At 42.9% G+C, this 17,923-nt stretch overlaps 1 protein-coding gene across 1 annotated transcript in view; it reads left to right on the top strand.

The window, feature by feature from the left end:
• EFCAB8 (EF-hand calcium binding domain 8) overlaps nucleotides 1-17,923 on the top strand; it is a 3,172,177-nt gene that overhangs the window by 413,416 nt on the left and 2,740,838 nt on the right. The window lies entirely within an intron of this gene.

Here is a 17,923-nt window from a genome sequence, read left to right as displayed (position 1 = left end):
TTATGGTACTGCTTTTCTAACTACTGCGAGACTCCCACCATGACGATGGGAAGATTCAAGCATGTGAATCTATGAAAGATATAAATACTGAAGACCACAGTGTACAGGTAAGTTACTTGTTTTATAACCATAGCGTAATGAGACCGTACTAAGTCCCTGCCCTGCGGGAGAAACAGAAGAGATAAAGGAGGGACAAAGAGGGAGGACTGACCACTAGAAAGCAAGGATTTTTAAAGGACCCTGACATACACAAATGAAAAGCAATGGCAAGAAAGGGAATGGAGTTGAAGCACAAAGACTGATAACTGCAGGTTTTGAATAGACAGCGCATGGGCTGTCTAGCTCGACCTAAAAAAGAGCATTACACAAGGATGGTTTTGATAGGTAATTAGACCGCAGGATATATGTAGTTTAGGCTATTGTTTTAGGGTCCCTGGTTGCAAGATCTAATAAAGCCCAATCAATGAAATCTGTTGACGTCCCTAATATGAAAAAATGGATAATGTAATGAATTACATTACGCACTGGGAACAGGGTGTTTTTGTAATCGGGTAGACCTAAAGAATGCATTTCAGAGGATTGGGGACCGCTCCATGGGGAAGTCTGGGGGGTTGATGAATGGGGGGTATGTTAATGACATAGGCTAATCTGAAGATAGTTATTAGCCTGAGTTTTAGCACTTTTGCACAGGAGTACAAGAAGAAAATTATTTTAGATTTTCATCTTCTGTAATTACAAAAATATTAATGCCCTGGTCATTGATTATACAAGCTCAGGCTTCTATTGAGACAACACCTAAGCACCATGCACTTTTCCATCTTCTTTTAAAGTATGGACTTTCATAGAATTTAGACATTGTGTCTTAGTTACTTTGTTCATTTATGACAATGGTGTAGCGTGTTTTTACCCAAAGAAACATTATGGATTTCTTTTTGTACTGCAATTAATATACTTTTATTCTAATGTTTTTAAAAAAAATAATGGTAAAAGATCACTGTCGGGTAAAAAAATGCTCCCCAAATCAATCTTTGTTTTTTGTGGCCAATGTTTTTTTTAACCTTTTCAGTCTCTGATTCACTGTGTACTTTCCAAAATCCTGTTTCATACCATGAGAAGGATCATTTTCATACGAGTCATTCTGTACACTGAACACCTGCCCTTGTTCCATAAAGAAGGAGAAACAGCCAAAAGGACACAGGTTGATATTTTCCTTAACTGTTGCTCAATGATACCCTGATGTTTCTAAAGGCCTCTAGGGCTGCAGGCATCTTCCTTAGGGGCATTCATGCCAGACTGCTCCAAATCTGAATATGAAGTTCAATGCTCGGATCTCTGCATATGTGCTTTTTGAGAACGATCCAACATATCTCTCCCCACAAACATCTTAGTGCTGAAGGCATTCTACCATTCCTTAAAAGCAATCCTTATATCAATCAAATGTAAAGTGGTGATGCACACATCAACAATGCATCATGCCTTTATTTTTTCTATCAGGAAGCAGTAACCAATCACTGCACTTGATGTTTTTAGCCAGGGATAAAAGCGGGTCATTGCCCACATAACCTGGACCTTTTTTTCTTTTTTAACACAGTTTTATTAGTTTTTCAGATTTGATACAATTCGTGGTACAGCATTATGAATCTCAGAGCATTCTGTGGAATCAAAATCGGTATATTATGAACGTTGTAATAACTTGTTCAAACGACGCCATTACAAGGATTATCATTACAAGGTATAGATGTATACACACAATCCATGGAAAGGTAGAATGTGAGCGAACCTAAACGAAATCAACAATGAGTAAGTTATATACATGTACCAACAAGTTCGTACTCATGATTCTGACTGCCTAACATATCGTGTAAGGAAATCTTAAATCTGTGACATAAAAAAGAAAATCATAATAAAGAACTATGCTATGATAAACAAGGTGCCTGTTCTGGTTACCATCGGGGTAGCGGGGGCGAAGCAGGGGATCACCGCCGGGTAGGGGGCAGTAAGGGGTGGAGAGGGAAGGAGGGATGGAAGGAAGGGAAGGATCAAAGGGGGTGAGACAGGCAGGAAGGATACATGTACAGGGACAAACTATTCATCAGTGATATCCATACAATGTGCCCTAAAAGCTCCAACATTTGAGCCCACTCCAAAGATATTGCTTTCCGTCTTAACCCTCTGTGCTCTTCGCGGTACAATACCTCCCTCTCAGCAGTAGCCCATTTTATAACTTCTTCCTGCCATTTCCCTCTGCGCGGGACTTTAGCTGACTTCCATCGTTGTGTGATAAGCCTCTTGGCTAGCATGAGAATGAGGTTTAGAAAACGGCGCAACACTTTTGCCTTTTTAGGAAATGGAAAGCGCCCGAGGAGACAGGCCTCAGGGGTGTTCCAGTTGGAACGCTCAGGAAGGGAGGTGAGACCCTGCAGAACCTCCAACCAGAAGTCCACAAGGACGGGGCAGGTCCAAAACATGTGAATAAAGTCTGCCTCCGAGTTGCGACAACGAGGACACTCTGACCTGGAATTGGGGTACATACGGTATATCACCCATGGTGTGAGATAGGCCCTATGCAGGACAAACAGTTGAATCATTTCTAGTCGAACATTGCTAGAGACGCGCCTGGGATATTCAAGGACCTGTGACCATTCCCTATCAGTGAAGTCCCTGTTCACCTCCGTCTCCTATCTTTGACGTAGTGTTATTAAGGAAACTCCCGGATGGGCCCGTAGTCCCGATATAGCCATCAGACCAGATGACTACTATGCCCCTTTATGTGTATTGATTGCAATAATCCGAAGGCCGGAGGTTCCCTCTGATCTAATAACCAGTATCTACGCACACAATGTGTGATCGCTGCGTGCGTTAAAAACAGCGTAGGAGGAGCTGAATAGGTTTGTACAAATTCTGCATGCGGAATTAAGGTTTTGTCCAGGAATAAGTCCCCTACAGTTGCCACACCAGATTCCGCCCATCCCCGCAGGCAAGTGTCTGACAAAACTATATTCGGGGCATATGGCACTTATTAATTAGTATGTTTCAGCGCCAACTTCCAATAGTGGAGTGTAATATGTAAAAGAAATGGAGGGTCTTTCATTTTAGTCACTCTAGGGATAATAAGGATGGGAGCGTTCCAGCCCATAAGCGAGGTTGCGAATAACCTATTTCAAATAGATTAGGACCAGCCAGCCAATAAGCCAACCATTGTAATTGGGCCACTATAGAGTATGCTTTAAAATCTGGCGGACCCATCCCACCCTCCGTAGTTGGTAGTTGTAGTTTGGCAAGGGCCAGTCTATGACAGCCCTGTCCCCAAATTAAAGAAGTTAGTATCTGGTCCAGGGCTTTATAAATCCAAGCAGGAGGTGCTACTGGGAGATTTTCAAATTGATACATTAGTTTAGGGAGCATAACCATCTTGGAGATAGATACACGACCTGCAGTAGTTAAAGGCAAAGTATTCCAGAAAGCCACTTGGGATTTGAGGTTGTTAAGTGCTCGGACAACATTTCCATCAACTGTGTCTGAAGCGGTTCTATAAATATTAATCCCTAAATATTTAAAGGTAATGGGTTCCACCCTAAACTGCAGCGGGCCAATTTGTAGTGTGGGGTGTGTGTAGGTGTCATAGAAGTAAAAGGCCACTTATTTAGAAGCATTAAGGCACAATCCTGAAATTTCCCCAAATTGTTCAAACAGGGAGGCGATAGGCACCATATCTACATGCAGATCTGCAAAGTAGAGCAACATGTCGTCTGCATACGCCGAAACGGAGTGAAAGAGCTGACCCACTAGGATGCCATATGGTGCCATTATAAGTTGTAGCTGTTGTGCCAGGGGCTCTAGAGCAAGCACAAACAACAAGGGTGACAGCGAGCAACCTTGCCACGTACCCCGATACACATTATATGCTGTAGAAATATTGGTGCCGGTCTTGGCCCTCACCGTAGATTCGGTATAGAGGAGCTTAACCCCTTTAATAAAGGCTGGGGGAATCCCATATTTAACCAGCACGGCCAGCATGTACGACCAGCTTAAAGAATTGACGCCTGTCATGTCTAATGAGAGGCAGCCTGCGTGGGGGGAGCCAATGCGGGCAGAGTGTAGCAGGGCATAGTGGCAACTTATGTTCAAGGAAGTACTGAGGTTAGGCACAAATCCGCATTGGTCGGTGTGAATTAGAGTGGGGAGTAAGGAAAGCAGTCGCGTTGCCAATAACTTACTAAGAATTTTGTACTCCGTATTAATAATTGATAGGGGCCTATATGCCGAGAGCTCCGTTGGAGCCTTATTAGGTTTCAACAAAGAGGTCACTATCGCCTCCCACGTCGTAGGGGGCAAGGCACCTTCATCCAAAGCAGTGGTGTACAGTTGGAGCAGCCTAGGTTCCAAGGATGCGGCAAAAGTAGAAAAAATTCAATGGGAATCCCATCGGAGCCCGGGGCCTACTTACGGGCTATTCCTCGTTTAGCATAATGGATTTCAGGAGTGGTTAGAGGGGCTGCTAACTCCTCAGCCTGGGCCGCCGTGATGGTAGGAAGTACCATCTCCTCTAGGAATGTAGTGGTAGCAACCGTGGTATCATGAGGGGGAGCAGTGTAGAGAGTCATATAATAATCACAAAATGTTCTATTAATGTCCACTTGTGTGGAGAGCAATTCGTGTTGATCATTATGTATGGCTAAAATATGTGTGGGGAGGGTTGTGGTCTAATTAACTTGGCCAATAGCGTACTAGACCTGGCTGAATCAGCATGAGTACGCAGCGTGTACACTTGTAAATCTATCACCCTCAAGTGTTCCAGTAATTCAGCATATCTGACCCTGACTTCTTGGAGGTCCGGCTCTTTCCCATCGTCAGACTGTGCAGCGACTTCTAGCGCTTGTAATTTGCTTTCGTGGTCGGTAAGATCACGTATGGCTTTTCACCGAATCCCCACCAACGTCCCCATAGAGACACTTTGGATTATTACCTTGAACGCCTCTCATTCAACAATCCTAGAGGGATTGTCTGCAAAATAAGTGGTAATGGTGGTATCTAAAGTATCCCGGTAAATCGGGTCTTCCAGTTGGAGTGGTTGTGGACGCCTCGTGGGGAGCGGTGCAGGGGCGTGACCCCAATTGAGTACCAACTCCAGGAGATTATGATCGGAGATGGTTTTACCCAAATATGTGGTACGTGTTAACATAGGTAACAGGTCTGGGGAGCACAGAAAGTGATCCAAGTGCGTGTGCAAGGAGTGTGGGTAAGAATAAAATGAGTATTCACGCATAACAACATGTTGCATCCTCCATGCATCCAACAGTCCCCACCCCGTTGTCCAATTAAATAAGTTGGTCGCTTGTGTAGTGGAAGCTACGTTAGCCAAGGGGGGGGGGTGTGACCTATCAAGATCAACATCAAACACAGCATTGAAATCCCCACCCAGATTTCACGGGTAGTGTGCCCAGTCTGACAGGGCTCTCGAAAGGCGGGAAAGGAAAGCGTCTTGATCTGTATTGGATGCATAAACCGATCCCCAGACCACCTCAGTACCATACAGCGTGCCCCTTAAAAGTACATATCTCCCCTGGTCTTTGATCCCACTATCTGACAGTGAAAACGGGACTCCTGCTCACAGCCAAATCACTGCTCCACAGGAGAAGTCAGAATAGACAGTACCATATAATTGCCCTCTCCATCGCCTCTGTACTTTGGCAAGCTCTGAAAAAACTAAGTGCATTTCCTGGAGGCATACTATCTGTGCTCGACGACGGTGCAATTGGGCAACTACCCAATGTCGCTTCTGTACAGAACCCATCCCCCGTATATTCCATGAAAGTGTTTGATTTTGTTACAGACATATCATCCAATCATGCGTCCACCCCCCCCCCCCCATCCACAACCGCCCCCCAAGCATCCACCCCTGACACCCCCAGGAGCATCAAGAAACAGATCAGAAGCATATACAAAAGAACAATGAACCAATACAGGGTCCAACGAGTAAACTTCGTTCGACCAAACTGTGCACAAACAAGGCACGTAACTCACTGAATAAGAAAACAAAGGCTTCCCACCAGTGTGTCGGGCTGCTCACTGTAAATATATAAGAATCAGCTATAAAAACGCAAAGTTTCCCAAAAGCAGGCCGGGCCATGGACTACATCATTAAAGCTTACTTAGCAGCCTCCTACAGAGCTGTCCAATTTAGGGGCATAATACAACAAATGAGACATAGCATATAGTGGAGTGATAAGCGCTTGCTGTCAGGGACAAACGGTTAACAGGAGTAGTAAGTGAAACATTTTGCACATATCATAGGACACAACACAACTGTATCACTTTTTGGCCAGTGGATCATTGCTGAGCTGTGTGGACACAGAAGGTAATGGCGCCATACTACCCCCAGAGTCCGAGGATACCTCCACTGATGGGCTGGTGCTACTAGGCGCACGAGGAGTTTGCAAGGCCGAGCGGAGAGCCGCACGCCTACTCTCCAGTGCTGATTGCTGCAAAGGAGTGTTGGCTACGGTACTCTGTGTGGTGAGCCCTCTCCGTCTACGGTGCGGCAGGTGTCGCGGCTTAGGCTGCAGCTGTGTAGGGTGTATAACACGGGCAGTGTCCGGGAAATTCCTATCCAACCACTCCCATGCACTTTCGGTGGTCTCAAAGAAGCAGGCACGTTGGTTATGAAGAATTTTAAGTTTGGCAGGGAACCAGAAGAGCAAATGTCAACCCTGCAGCGCGAGCTCGGGCTTTGATCTCCATGAATGAGGACTGCAGCCATTGGACTGTCAGTGTATAGTCTGGGAAAATGGAGATTTTTGTTTTATCAAAGATGATAGGGCCAGCTCCTCACGTTGTTTGTGATATATATGATCACGATCCCTGTAGTTGAGAAGAGCGGTCGAGGATTGGTACCAGGGAGAGGTTTGCGCATGGGTACTCTGTAGGCTCACTCTACTGTGAAGTGTGCTAACAGGCCGGTGGGGGCCACTTTGGTTCACAACTAATCCTCGATGAAGATCGTGGGGTGTTGACCCTCCGCCCCCTCCGGGAGCCCAACAATAAGGAGGTTGTTGCGTCGGGCCCTACCAATGTCCTTGCTTTCTCACCCCCCACACCCCTGACGTCGGTATCTTCTCGCTTGCCCTCCGCCCGTATGCGCTCCCGTTTACAATGCAATGCCTCTCGCATAAATGCGAGTCCTATTGCATTACAAATGCTTGTTGTGAAAGTTAACTCCCATGGAGCATGGCCGCAGGAGCGAGCAGCTGCGCGCACGCTGCTTGCCTGTCTTTATCTTTTTGTTTTCCTTACTCTTTCAACATTGCTGCTGGCCCCGCCCTCCAAACCTTTCTGGGCTTGCACACTTACTCATTGTCTGCCTGTGATCGATTGTAGGAACACAGGCGCTACTTTCCATCAGTGTGGAAGTCGCTTGTCTGACCCTTGTCCTCGTCTCTCTCTTTAGCTCTTAAGTTTTCACTCCTCTCTTTCCTAGGGCCACCTCTCCCCGAGTGCCCTCCCAGGGGTTCTCCATTTTCCCCCATTGCTCCACCCACTTCTCTGGACGCTCCTACTTGACTGTAGATAATGAGCCCGCAGCGCCTCGCCATGGGATTGGTGGAATGGGCTCGGGAGAATAACCTTCTGGAGCGGGAGCTGCAAAAAGTGAATAGGATCCTGTATGTGACAGGGAGCAGGCGAGGAGCAGCGGCCAGTATTCTGGAGAGCAGGTTTAAAACATGGTTTGGGGGTTACAGCGAGCTGGGGAGGGTAACTTGGGCCGCTACTCCGTATAGCTCCTGAATGTTCCATTCCCTGTGTGCACCTTCAGATAGTTATGACTTCGTAGCCAGCCGCATATACGTACTATATTTTTTTTAACAGTTGTCTTTAGCGTGAACTCAAGGCAAAGGTATTGGATCGCTGTATGTGCGCACCCGTTACACAAGGACACATTAATTTTTGTAAGCACAGAAGATAAAGTGATTTGCACAGAATCGCAGGACGTTGAGCCAACACCGAGACCAAACCAGGTTCCCAATTACAATCTCGGCAGAGTGGACAGCTCTGGGTTTATGCCACACCCTGTCCCCCAATGGAATGTGCCTTGCTGATTTGCCACTTGTGGACTGAGGGATTTCTAGTGCGGGATGGAGGGCTTGGTAGCAAGGAGCTGAATCTGCCCATCTCCCTCAGCCTAATCCTGCCCAGCCCCCCGCCCCCTTGTGTCTGGCAGCTCCTTTGTTATTCACTTCACACGTCTATTGTCCACTCGAGCTCCTCCAGGCAGCGAAGTCCTCTTCCTTATAGGCCTCAGTGAATGGTGTAAACAGGGCATTTGGGTATTTAGGTGACTTCATTAATCAGTGATGGACTTTGATGCTGCACGTGACGTTTCGTCCTGATGGGCTTTGTTACGAATGCACATCTGACACTTGTAGTTGTTCGGCGATTAGGTGTATTTATTGTTGTAAGGAGTGCGTATTTCTTAATTGCTGTTGTTTTTTTTTTTTGCGCAATGAACAAACACCTTTACCTATACCCTTTATACATTCTGAGTGTTTCTGTGTACAGCTGTACATGAGTACTCTTGTGTGACATATAGATTTATCTAAACAGATTTGAGGAGCGCAGCTCTTTGTTGTTTTGAGTTCATGCATCTCAGTTTGATAGGACCCGTGTTATTGTTCATTGGAGTAGAACTGATGCTTCTAAAACTGAATATTAAAGTGACATGTAAATTATTTTGACCTGGAAGACTTTGTGCCCATCTGTACACTGTGCCTTGACTATATGTGCAACCTGGTGTGTGTGGGGCCCCGGGTGCGTGTGTTGGGGCGTGGATTGCTTCCAGTTGGGAATCGCTGCCTATTGCATCCCTCCACTAAATGCCTCAACTCATGTCCACCTGTTTCAAAATGCTCATGACCTTTAGTCAACAACCCCGGTGTGATGGCGGATTGTACAGATATCTCTTGATCCATGCTAGGTGAGGCGCTGGCCATTCAAACATTCATCTGTGTAGGTGTGAGAAGCGCGTGTGGTGATCAAGGCTGAGTAAACACGAGCAGTTTGTTTGTTAAACATCCAAGGAATCCTGGCTTTTCACTGCCACCCAAACTAGACGAATGATTGAACATCTAAATTTCCATAACTTAATATGTTACCAGAAAGTGTAACTGGTCCAAACGAGCATGACTTCTTTTAAGAACGCTAGTTTAACCTTACTGGTTCACAGGTCTTATAACCCTCTCCAGTTAATCCCATACAGATTGCAGATGGAAAAAATACATAGTCTGTGAGTGTGTCTATTCTTGAACCCAAAATTTTCAAACAGCAGTTTGAACAAAGGCGCACTATACACCTGCCCTATAAGGTGTGAATTTTCAATGTGGCTAGATTTTTAGAAAGTAATCAGTACATCAGAATACTAATACAAAAAATTGCATGTACTAACGTAATCAAAACACTTAATGACAGTGTCAAATGAAAAACAATGACAAGTGAGTACAACGTTGTGATCCAAAATAGAACTCATGAAGATTGCGATATCAACGGTCAGTTCATATTACATGACAAGTGTCAATGCTCTTCAAACAAAACTTCACAAGTGACTATGAAGCAGAAGTCTAGAGTCTTCTTTATTTTCTTGTTCCGAAAAAAGAATTAATGCTTTCAAAACAACATCATGGCGTCCCAATGCATTTCGGTATCAGAACCTTTGTCAGGGGAATGCTGAAAGAGTATATATGTATATATATATAATTCATGTAAAAAATTCATTTCTGAGATACAAACAAGTCTAATGTGAAAAGCATGTGTTGTATTCCACATGTAACATTGTTAAGGCTTTAACATCCAGTCTTGTACCAGCCAATTACATATTTGGTAATGAAACAAAAACGATCGGTAATTTGAAACAAAACTTTTTTTTAAAAAACAGAGCGCTTGAAAACATGCAGACAAATGTTCGCATTTATGTCCAAATACGTTTCGTATGATGGGCATAAAAAACATGAAAAAAGATTTATTTGTGAAGGGCCACCGGAACCACGTGAACGCAACAGTGTAAACGACCAGAAAGAAAGTGAGCGTCTGCGTAATTTCCACTGATCCCCAATACACCAATATAGGTGGTATCCTGAATTAAGTGTGATGGGAGGGCTCACCTCTGAATGTCTCTGAACACTTGAGAGTGTCAAACACAAGTATATTGTTGCAAACTGACGATACTAGAGGAATCAAGGGGAACAAACAGAGCTATTACCAAATGGTGTCTGGCATCCAGGGCCAAAAAGATTCAAAAAGATTCAAAGTGTTCAACGTAGAGAATGACAAGGGTTCCCACTTACTTAACCGCTGTTCGCCCAACGCGTGCACATAGAGTGCACCGCTAACCTGGAAGTTTGCGGTGACGATGTATAGTAGGCATCTGTGTGAATAATGAGGGCAGCAATGAGTACTTAAGTTACCGAGAGTTATCTCAGAAAACTAAGAAAACTAATCAAATGGTAAGTGCCGTGAAACTGTTCAATTACCTGCGTCAATATGTCTCACAGTGCCTCCGCGGGGTTCAATTTGCTAAAAATAACAGCAGCGAGGATGTGTAACCGTGCGAAAGCGGTGCCGGAGTGAATATAGGAAACGGACTACGTAACGTGCGTCAGTATGTACCTAACATAGAGAGAGGACTGAACTGAGAGGTGAAACTTCTCAAAGTGTACTAACAGCTGAATCTAAAACAAATCGAGTGTAAGAAAATAAAATCACGTGTACAAATAATAATGTGAATCGGAAACATCTGGAGAGTATTAAGAGAGATAAGAGGTAAATACCAAAGTATACCATGGGGAATCAAGAAGGTATGGAAAAAAGCTGAAAAGACAAGGGTATACGAATGTGAGAGAGACTACACAAAAAAAAGCAAAGTGAACGAACATAATTCACAAAACACATAATAAATCTAAACATTTCTGTGATCAGTTCACGCTTTTCAAGTCTCCATATATACAAACAGAATAATACAAACAGAATAATACAATATAGAATAATACAATGTAGACTGTTATGCGAAAAACAGTGTGTTAATTAGCAACTAGCTGTTAACAACCGCATATTATCAGAGAAAATGAATTAATTCAATTTTATCATTCAGACCACACGGGCTTAGAGTTTTCAAAAAACGAATCCAGAAAGTTTCTCTTTGTGCCAAATGTTTGTTTGGGTCAACATGTGCTAGTACCTATACTTGTTCAAGCACAGTGAATCGTAATTGGGGTATGGTGTGTTTATGTGTGAACCAGTGTGCCGCTAGACAGGATTTCATGTTAGATGTGCGAATGGAGCTTTTGTTAATTGAAAGATTCACAATTATACCTTCCGTTTTTTTAAAATAACGCACTTTTTTGATGCAATTTGGAGTGCAGGTTGTCTCTCCCCCTACTATAGTTATCTATTTTTGAACCCCCATCTCGATGAACCAGACTCCAGCCAAGGAGTCACATTCTTTTGGACTTGCAAAGCACTTACGTATAATGCAGACATCAACATTTCACAAAACATAGCTACCAAGTGGCCTCAGGTCACATGTCACACCGTCAACCAGTCCCAGCTTTTAAGCCAAATCATATTGCATGCTGGAACTTATCGGTCCATAAAATGTAAAAAGTGAAACAAGTCCCAGAATTAAATGTGTTGGTCAGTTTAAGCCAGGACAGACTGAATGTCATACTTGACATAGGCCCACATGCAGCTATGGAAAAATAACACTGATACACTTACTGAGAACTTCCTATTGGCAACTTTCCAGTTGGCTCAAACAGAAGCAAATAATAATTGTGACTCAAGAATTAACATTGAGATGAGCCATTCCTCAGACTAGTTATTTGCTTCAAGTGAAACTGCCCAAAAGGGAACTTCTTATGGGCTGATTAAGGGCAACAACTCAAAACAAGAATTTGCAATGCAACAGGTCTCGCATTTACGCGAGTTTGAGTTATTGGCATTGTAAATGACAATGCCTTTTATTTGTGTTTTGGTTTTTGAAACATAAATAAAACACATTGTCATTTACGATGCCAATAGCTTAAACTTGCGTAAATGTGAGATCTATTGCATTGTAAATGCTTGTTTTATTCTCCAATGTATCCATCTACCTGTCGGCCATTCGCCATCTATGTAGTAATTTGCAAATTCACCATTTTTTTCCTTTTTTTTTTCTTCTTTCTATTGAAAATACAAAAGTAAAATACAAAAAAGCAATTTTGAACAAGTGCCTCCACCCTGCCCTCCCTCCCTCCCTCCACCCTCCCACCCCGACACTAAACATCAGAATAGGCACGTAGTAATGAGTGACCTATTACAGGTATTCAATGTCTAATGCTTCGAGAATCGATAAAACTATGAAGAAAAAGAAGAAGAAAAAGAAAGGATAAAAGTAGAAATGACAGTGCGTTATAGTTTATACAATTAAATCTTGTCATGGCACAAACAATGTAAATAAGAAAATGTCTCGATTGTGAGTACCCTGAGATTCACCCAGCCAAGACTTTCCTGGACTTGGGTATCCGCTTTATTTCTAGATTGAGGGGATAAATAGATCCTGCCTAGAATGGAAAGCATGAATTATTACTTAAATGTCTAAGGCCCCTGTTAAATCCATCTATCTAAGCCAAGCAGATAAGGGTTGTCAGATGACAAGACCCTTCTTTTTTCCCCGGCTGCCCATTCTGGATAATATAGTTGTAGAGCTCAATGTACATGTAAGAGCTCAGTGGTTATGTAGAATGGAAGGCTTGTTGCTAGGGTGGAATGTTGATGTTTGAAGTGGAGAGGAACATTGTAAGGCTGGGAGAGCAAGCTGGAGGTATCTTTCTCATGTACCACAAATAAAGTTTACCAACATCTGTTCCTGTGTTGGGGAGAATCTTTACATTGGCGATGAGCGACTTGAGCTGCGTAGGGAGCAGTCTGCGACTACCTCCATCCCTGGATAAACCATTGAAGTTTAATTTATTTAAGAACCTACGCAAAAGAAAAGAATTGGCAAATTCTGAGGATAAACAATCAAGATATTCATCACTGGTATGTACTGTATATCTTGCGAGTATCCTGCGCCTTCTTCAAAATAATATGCTCTTCCAACACATTTAACTTTAACTGATACGTAACGTGTAACATTTCTGTGCAACTCTACTTGGCATTTGAAGCTTCATGTACTGAGTATTGAGTATTTTCTATCGTTGTCTGCTGAGGATCGTGACTTAAAGTGTGACTTTACAAGCAAGCCTGCATTGCATCTGTGTGTAAATTTCGAGAGCTCAGCGAGCACGTCTACTTGATGAAACTGACTGTGCCCGTGTCCGTGCAGTGGTGCCAGACAGACGCGCTTATGCAACATGATTAACTGTGCCTAAGTCTGTGTTGGTGAAGCGTTTCTACAGTGTTTGGTGATTCGGCCAAGATTAAAGATTGAATTTTTCTAAGGAACTTTCTGTGAATTTCGAGTGCTCAGCAAGCACGTCTACTCGATGAAACTGACTGTGCCCGTGTCCGTGCAGTGGTGCCTGACGGACGCGCTTGTACAATACGATTGACTGTGCCTAGATCTGTGATTTTGAGGCGTTCCTGCGGTGTTTTGGTGATTCGGCCAACATTGAGAAGAGACAATGTTACAAATAGCATTTTTCAACTTACAGTGGATTGCTCGTGAACTTGCCTCGCGAATCCTCGAACTGCCTCGCAACTCCGAGAGAATCCTTCCATTCCTCCTCTGCTCAACGCGTGCGCACACGCGCAGTGATATTGACGAAGTGTGCCCAATCAACCAAAAAGATAGAACTAATTACTTAGACGGCGGCCATTTTAGCAGATTGGGAAAGCTTTCACTAAGCTTATGATGTGTTCCTTCAACATGCTTTGACTGTTTTAGGTTTCAATGGATTTAGAAACATCTTACCAAAAACTTTAAACATCCACTAATCTGTATTATTCTCTCTACAGGTTTATAACTAATTTAATTTGTGAAGATTTATGTTTAAAGTAATAATAATAAGTTAGTGGTAATTATTTATTGATACTATGACGGACCAAAGCTTAGCAGCACCTCCCTCCTTTCTGCCAACACCAGGTGACCCTCCCATTCCCTGGAAAGAATGGAAAAAGTTATTTTTAACATATATTTTGGCAACTGGGGCAGATAAATATGGACCCATACGTAGACAAGCCATATTACTTCATCATTTAGGAGTAGAAGGAAGACGTTTATATGAAAACCTTCCTGAAATTGCCTTGGGAATGGGTGATGGGCAACCTAACAATGTCTATGAGATGAGCATGCAAATGCTTGAAGTGAGGTTTATCACAAAAATTAATGTTGTCCTAGAGAGACATAAATTCTTTTGTCGTATACAAAAAACGGATGAGGATATTGCAAGTTATGTGGCTGCGTTAAGAGGACTTTCTCTCACTTGTGGTTTTGAGGGATTAGCAGATTCACTCATACGGTGATCAAATTGTGAGATGCACTAATAATAAGAGAGTACGGGAAAAGCTTCTTATTAAAGATTGTAAATTAGAAGAAGCAATACAAATAGCTAAAGGATTAGAACATTCGGATTTATGGATAAAAGAGATGGACAAGTGTAGTAGTTCAATGGTAACGAAACAAGTCATATCAAAAGATTCAGGGACAAAAGATTTAAATTCTAAAGGGTCTGAGATTCAAGCTTTTATTGACGAAACTAAGACTGTGAAGTATTTGGGAAAAGCACAACCTAAACCAACAGCTAAGCCTGCTGAAAGCCTGCGTACAGGAAACAATATACCAGTGATCGCTACACGGGGTGGAAACATGACACAACCGACTAATGTACGTAGCTTTAAATGTTACAGGTGCGGCGCTCATGGCCACATTGCCTCGAGTCCCAGATGTATGGCTAGAAATACGATTTGCAGGGCATGTGGTAGGAGGGGACATCTTGCCAAAGTGTGCAATTCAAAAACCCAGTATGTGCAAGAAATTGATGACACGTGAGAATATTCAAGAATTGATGCTTTGTGTAGATGGTTCATCTATTCTTGAGGAAGTAAATTGTAATCTGGTAAATGACAGTAGTATTATTATGGAAAGCACTGATAAACTAGAAAAACCACACTTACTGATCAGTTTAGACGGGAGTGATGTGAAAATGTTAATTGATTCTGGGAGTCTTTACACACTGTTATCCAAGGACATGTATCTCAAGGTATGGAAAGATATGAGTAGAATGGAGGATTGGGAAGTTCCTGACATAAAAGCAGTAGGTTATGGTGGAAAAACCATAGATATAATTGGTCTTAAATGGATGGTAATAGGCTTTGCAAGGGAAAAGATTTATAGTAGAGTATACCTGACGAAGCAGGGTTCCAATTTGCTAGGCTGGCGTCACCAGAAGGACCTTGGGATAATGCTGAATCCAAATGCTGAACAACCTGTTAAGTCTGTAGTAGTTCATGACGTTGATGATTATGAAACAAATGTGATGAAAAGGTTTTCCAATGTTTTTTCAGATAAATTAGGGAGGCTTATAAAATTTTCTCACAAAATTATCCTAAAACATAACGCTGTGCCAGTTGTCCACAAAGTGAGGAATGTTCCTCATCTAATGAGAGGCCCTCTTCAAGAGGAACTGAACAAATTATTAAATCAAAAGATCATTGAGCCTATTGAGGCCTCAGAATGGTTGGCGCCCATAGTGGTCGCACCCAAGGATGGAAACAAAATTTGTTTATGTGTGGATTTGCGCGACCTGAACAAGAACATCTGGGTTGATAGACAACCGTTGCCTAACATTTCAGAAATGTTGACTGCTATGGGTGGTGGAGTGATTTTCAGCGTTATTGACATGTCGTCAGCCTATCACCAAATTAATCTCAGTGAAGAATCAAGACATCTCACCTCATTTGTAACTCCATTGGGTGCTTTCCGCTATTGCAGGATGCCATTCGGTCTGGCATCTGCTTCTGCAGTGTTCCAAAGGGTCATGAAACAAGTGTTTGAAGGAGTTAGGAATGTTCTGTTTTTTCAAGATGACGTATTGGTTGTAGGGAGGAATGGTGAACATCATGATGCAGTCATGGAGGAAGTCTTGAAGCGCATGGAAAGGCATGGGCTAACTATAAAGAGGGAGAAGTGTCAGTTGAGAAAAAGTAAGGTGACGTATTTGGGTCATGAAATATCTGAGGTTGGTATCAAGCCTAAGAAAAGTATTGTGTCAGCCATCAACGATGCCCCTGTCCCAACTAATAAGGAACAGCTAAAGTCATTTTTTGGACTGGCAGAATACTGTTCCAAATTTGTATGTGGGTTCACAGAAATAGTGGAACCTTTAAGGCTTTTGATGGAAAAATGGGGTGACATTTAATTGGGATGAGAAATGTGACGCGGCATTCAAACGCATAAAGTACTGTAAACTCCATGCTCCTACTTTAGGACATTTTAATGTGAATGCCAAAGCACTTGTCACTACAGACGCTAGAGCTATTGGCATTGGGGCGGTGTTGACTCAGGTGTACGATGGCAATGAAAGAATTATTGTATTTGCGTCAAGAAGACTTCAAGGGGCAGAGTTATCCTATTCGGTCATTGAAAAAGAGGCCTTGGCATGTTGCTGGGGGATAAAACATTTTCGTTATTTTGTGGGTTTGCCTTTTAAGATCCGCACTGATCATAAACCCTTAGTTCATTTGTTTAAAGGTGGTAGAGGATTAGAAGGGAATGTTACTCCAAGGATTTCTAGATGGATTCTATCTGTAATGGAATACAACTTTGAGATGGAGAACATGAAAGGTGTGAAGAATGTGGTAGCTGATTATCTTTCCAGAATGCCTATTGATGCCATTGATGAGGACTTGGATGATGGCGTTAATGTAATTAAGTATAGCGAAGAGCAAGCATTTGATAAAGAACAATGGGAGGATGCGCTGTTGCAAGATAAGGTGTTGCAAGAGGTGATGGTGTGTGTGTCGGCAGGATGGAAAGAGAGCTATGGTCAGGACATTAACTTCAAGAGTTATTGGAATGTGGGGACAGAGTTGAGTGTAGGTGAAGGGAAGTTGTGGCGGAGAAATAAATTAGTGCCGCCAGAGGGTCTCACACGCAAAATAATAAATATAGCTCATGAGGGTAATTTGGGCAGGAATATGACCAAAAGACGTGTGCGGCAGTCGTTTTGGTGGCCAGGCATGGACAGCGAAGTTGAGGAGTTGGTCAAGGACTGTTATGCGTGTGCTAGTAGTGATAAGACAAAAATTGTGAGGCAACCACCACTTGCATGTCCAGAGTTTCCCAATCGTCCGTGGGAAAGATTGGCGATTGATTTTTTGGGACCCATTGTGAAGCTTGGTTCTCGAAGCAAAATTTTAATGGTTCTAGTGGACTACCACTCTAAGTGGTTTGTGGTGGAAAGTACGGACAGCATTGAGACAGAGAAAGTGATTGGTTTTATGGAAAGGGTGTTCTTAAATGAAGGCATGCCGAAAACTCTTGTGTCAGACAACGGGGTTCAATTGGTCTCCAATAAAATGAGGGAGTTTCTTTCAAAAATGGGAATCAAGCATGAGAAGGTTGCATTGTTTAGACCGCAAGCCAATGTTTAGTGGAAAGGATTAATAGTTTGATAATGGAGAATATTCAACTTTCCATTTCCAATGGTTTGTCGTGGTCAGACGAGCTGAAAAAATTGGTGTGGTCATATAGAGTTACGCCACACTCGGTGACAGGTGTTTCCCCTTTCATATCTCTTAAGGGTCGAGAACCAGGTATGAAGGAGATTCCAGGTTGGCTGAAGAGCAAAGAGTGTGTGTGGGTTGACCGTAGTGCAATTAAGAAGAATGTTGTTGAACAACAGAAGGCTGTGGCTTGGCATTATAATGTTAGGAAAAGTGTTAAAGATCATGACAT

The sequence above is a fragment of the Triturus cristatus genome, chromosome 7 (assembly GCF_964204655.1).
Source record: "Triturus cristatus chromosome 7, aTriCri1.1, whole genome shotgun sequence".
NCBI classification, from domain to species: Eukaryota; Metazoa; Chordata; class Amphibia; order Caudata; family Salamandridae; genus Triturus; species Triturus cristatus.
The sequence above is the reverse complement of the archived record's forward strand: the minus strand, read 5'-3'. Positions and strand labels throughout refer to the sequence as shown.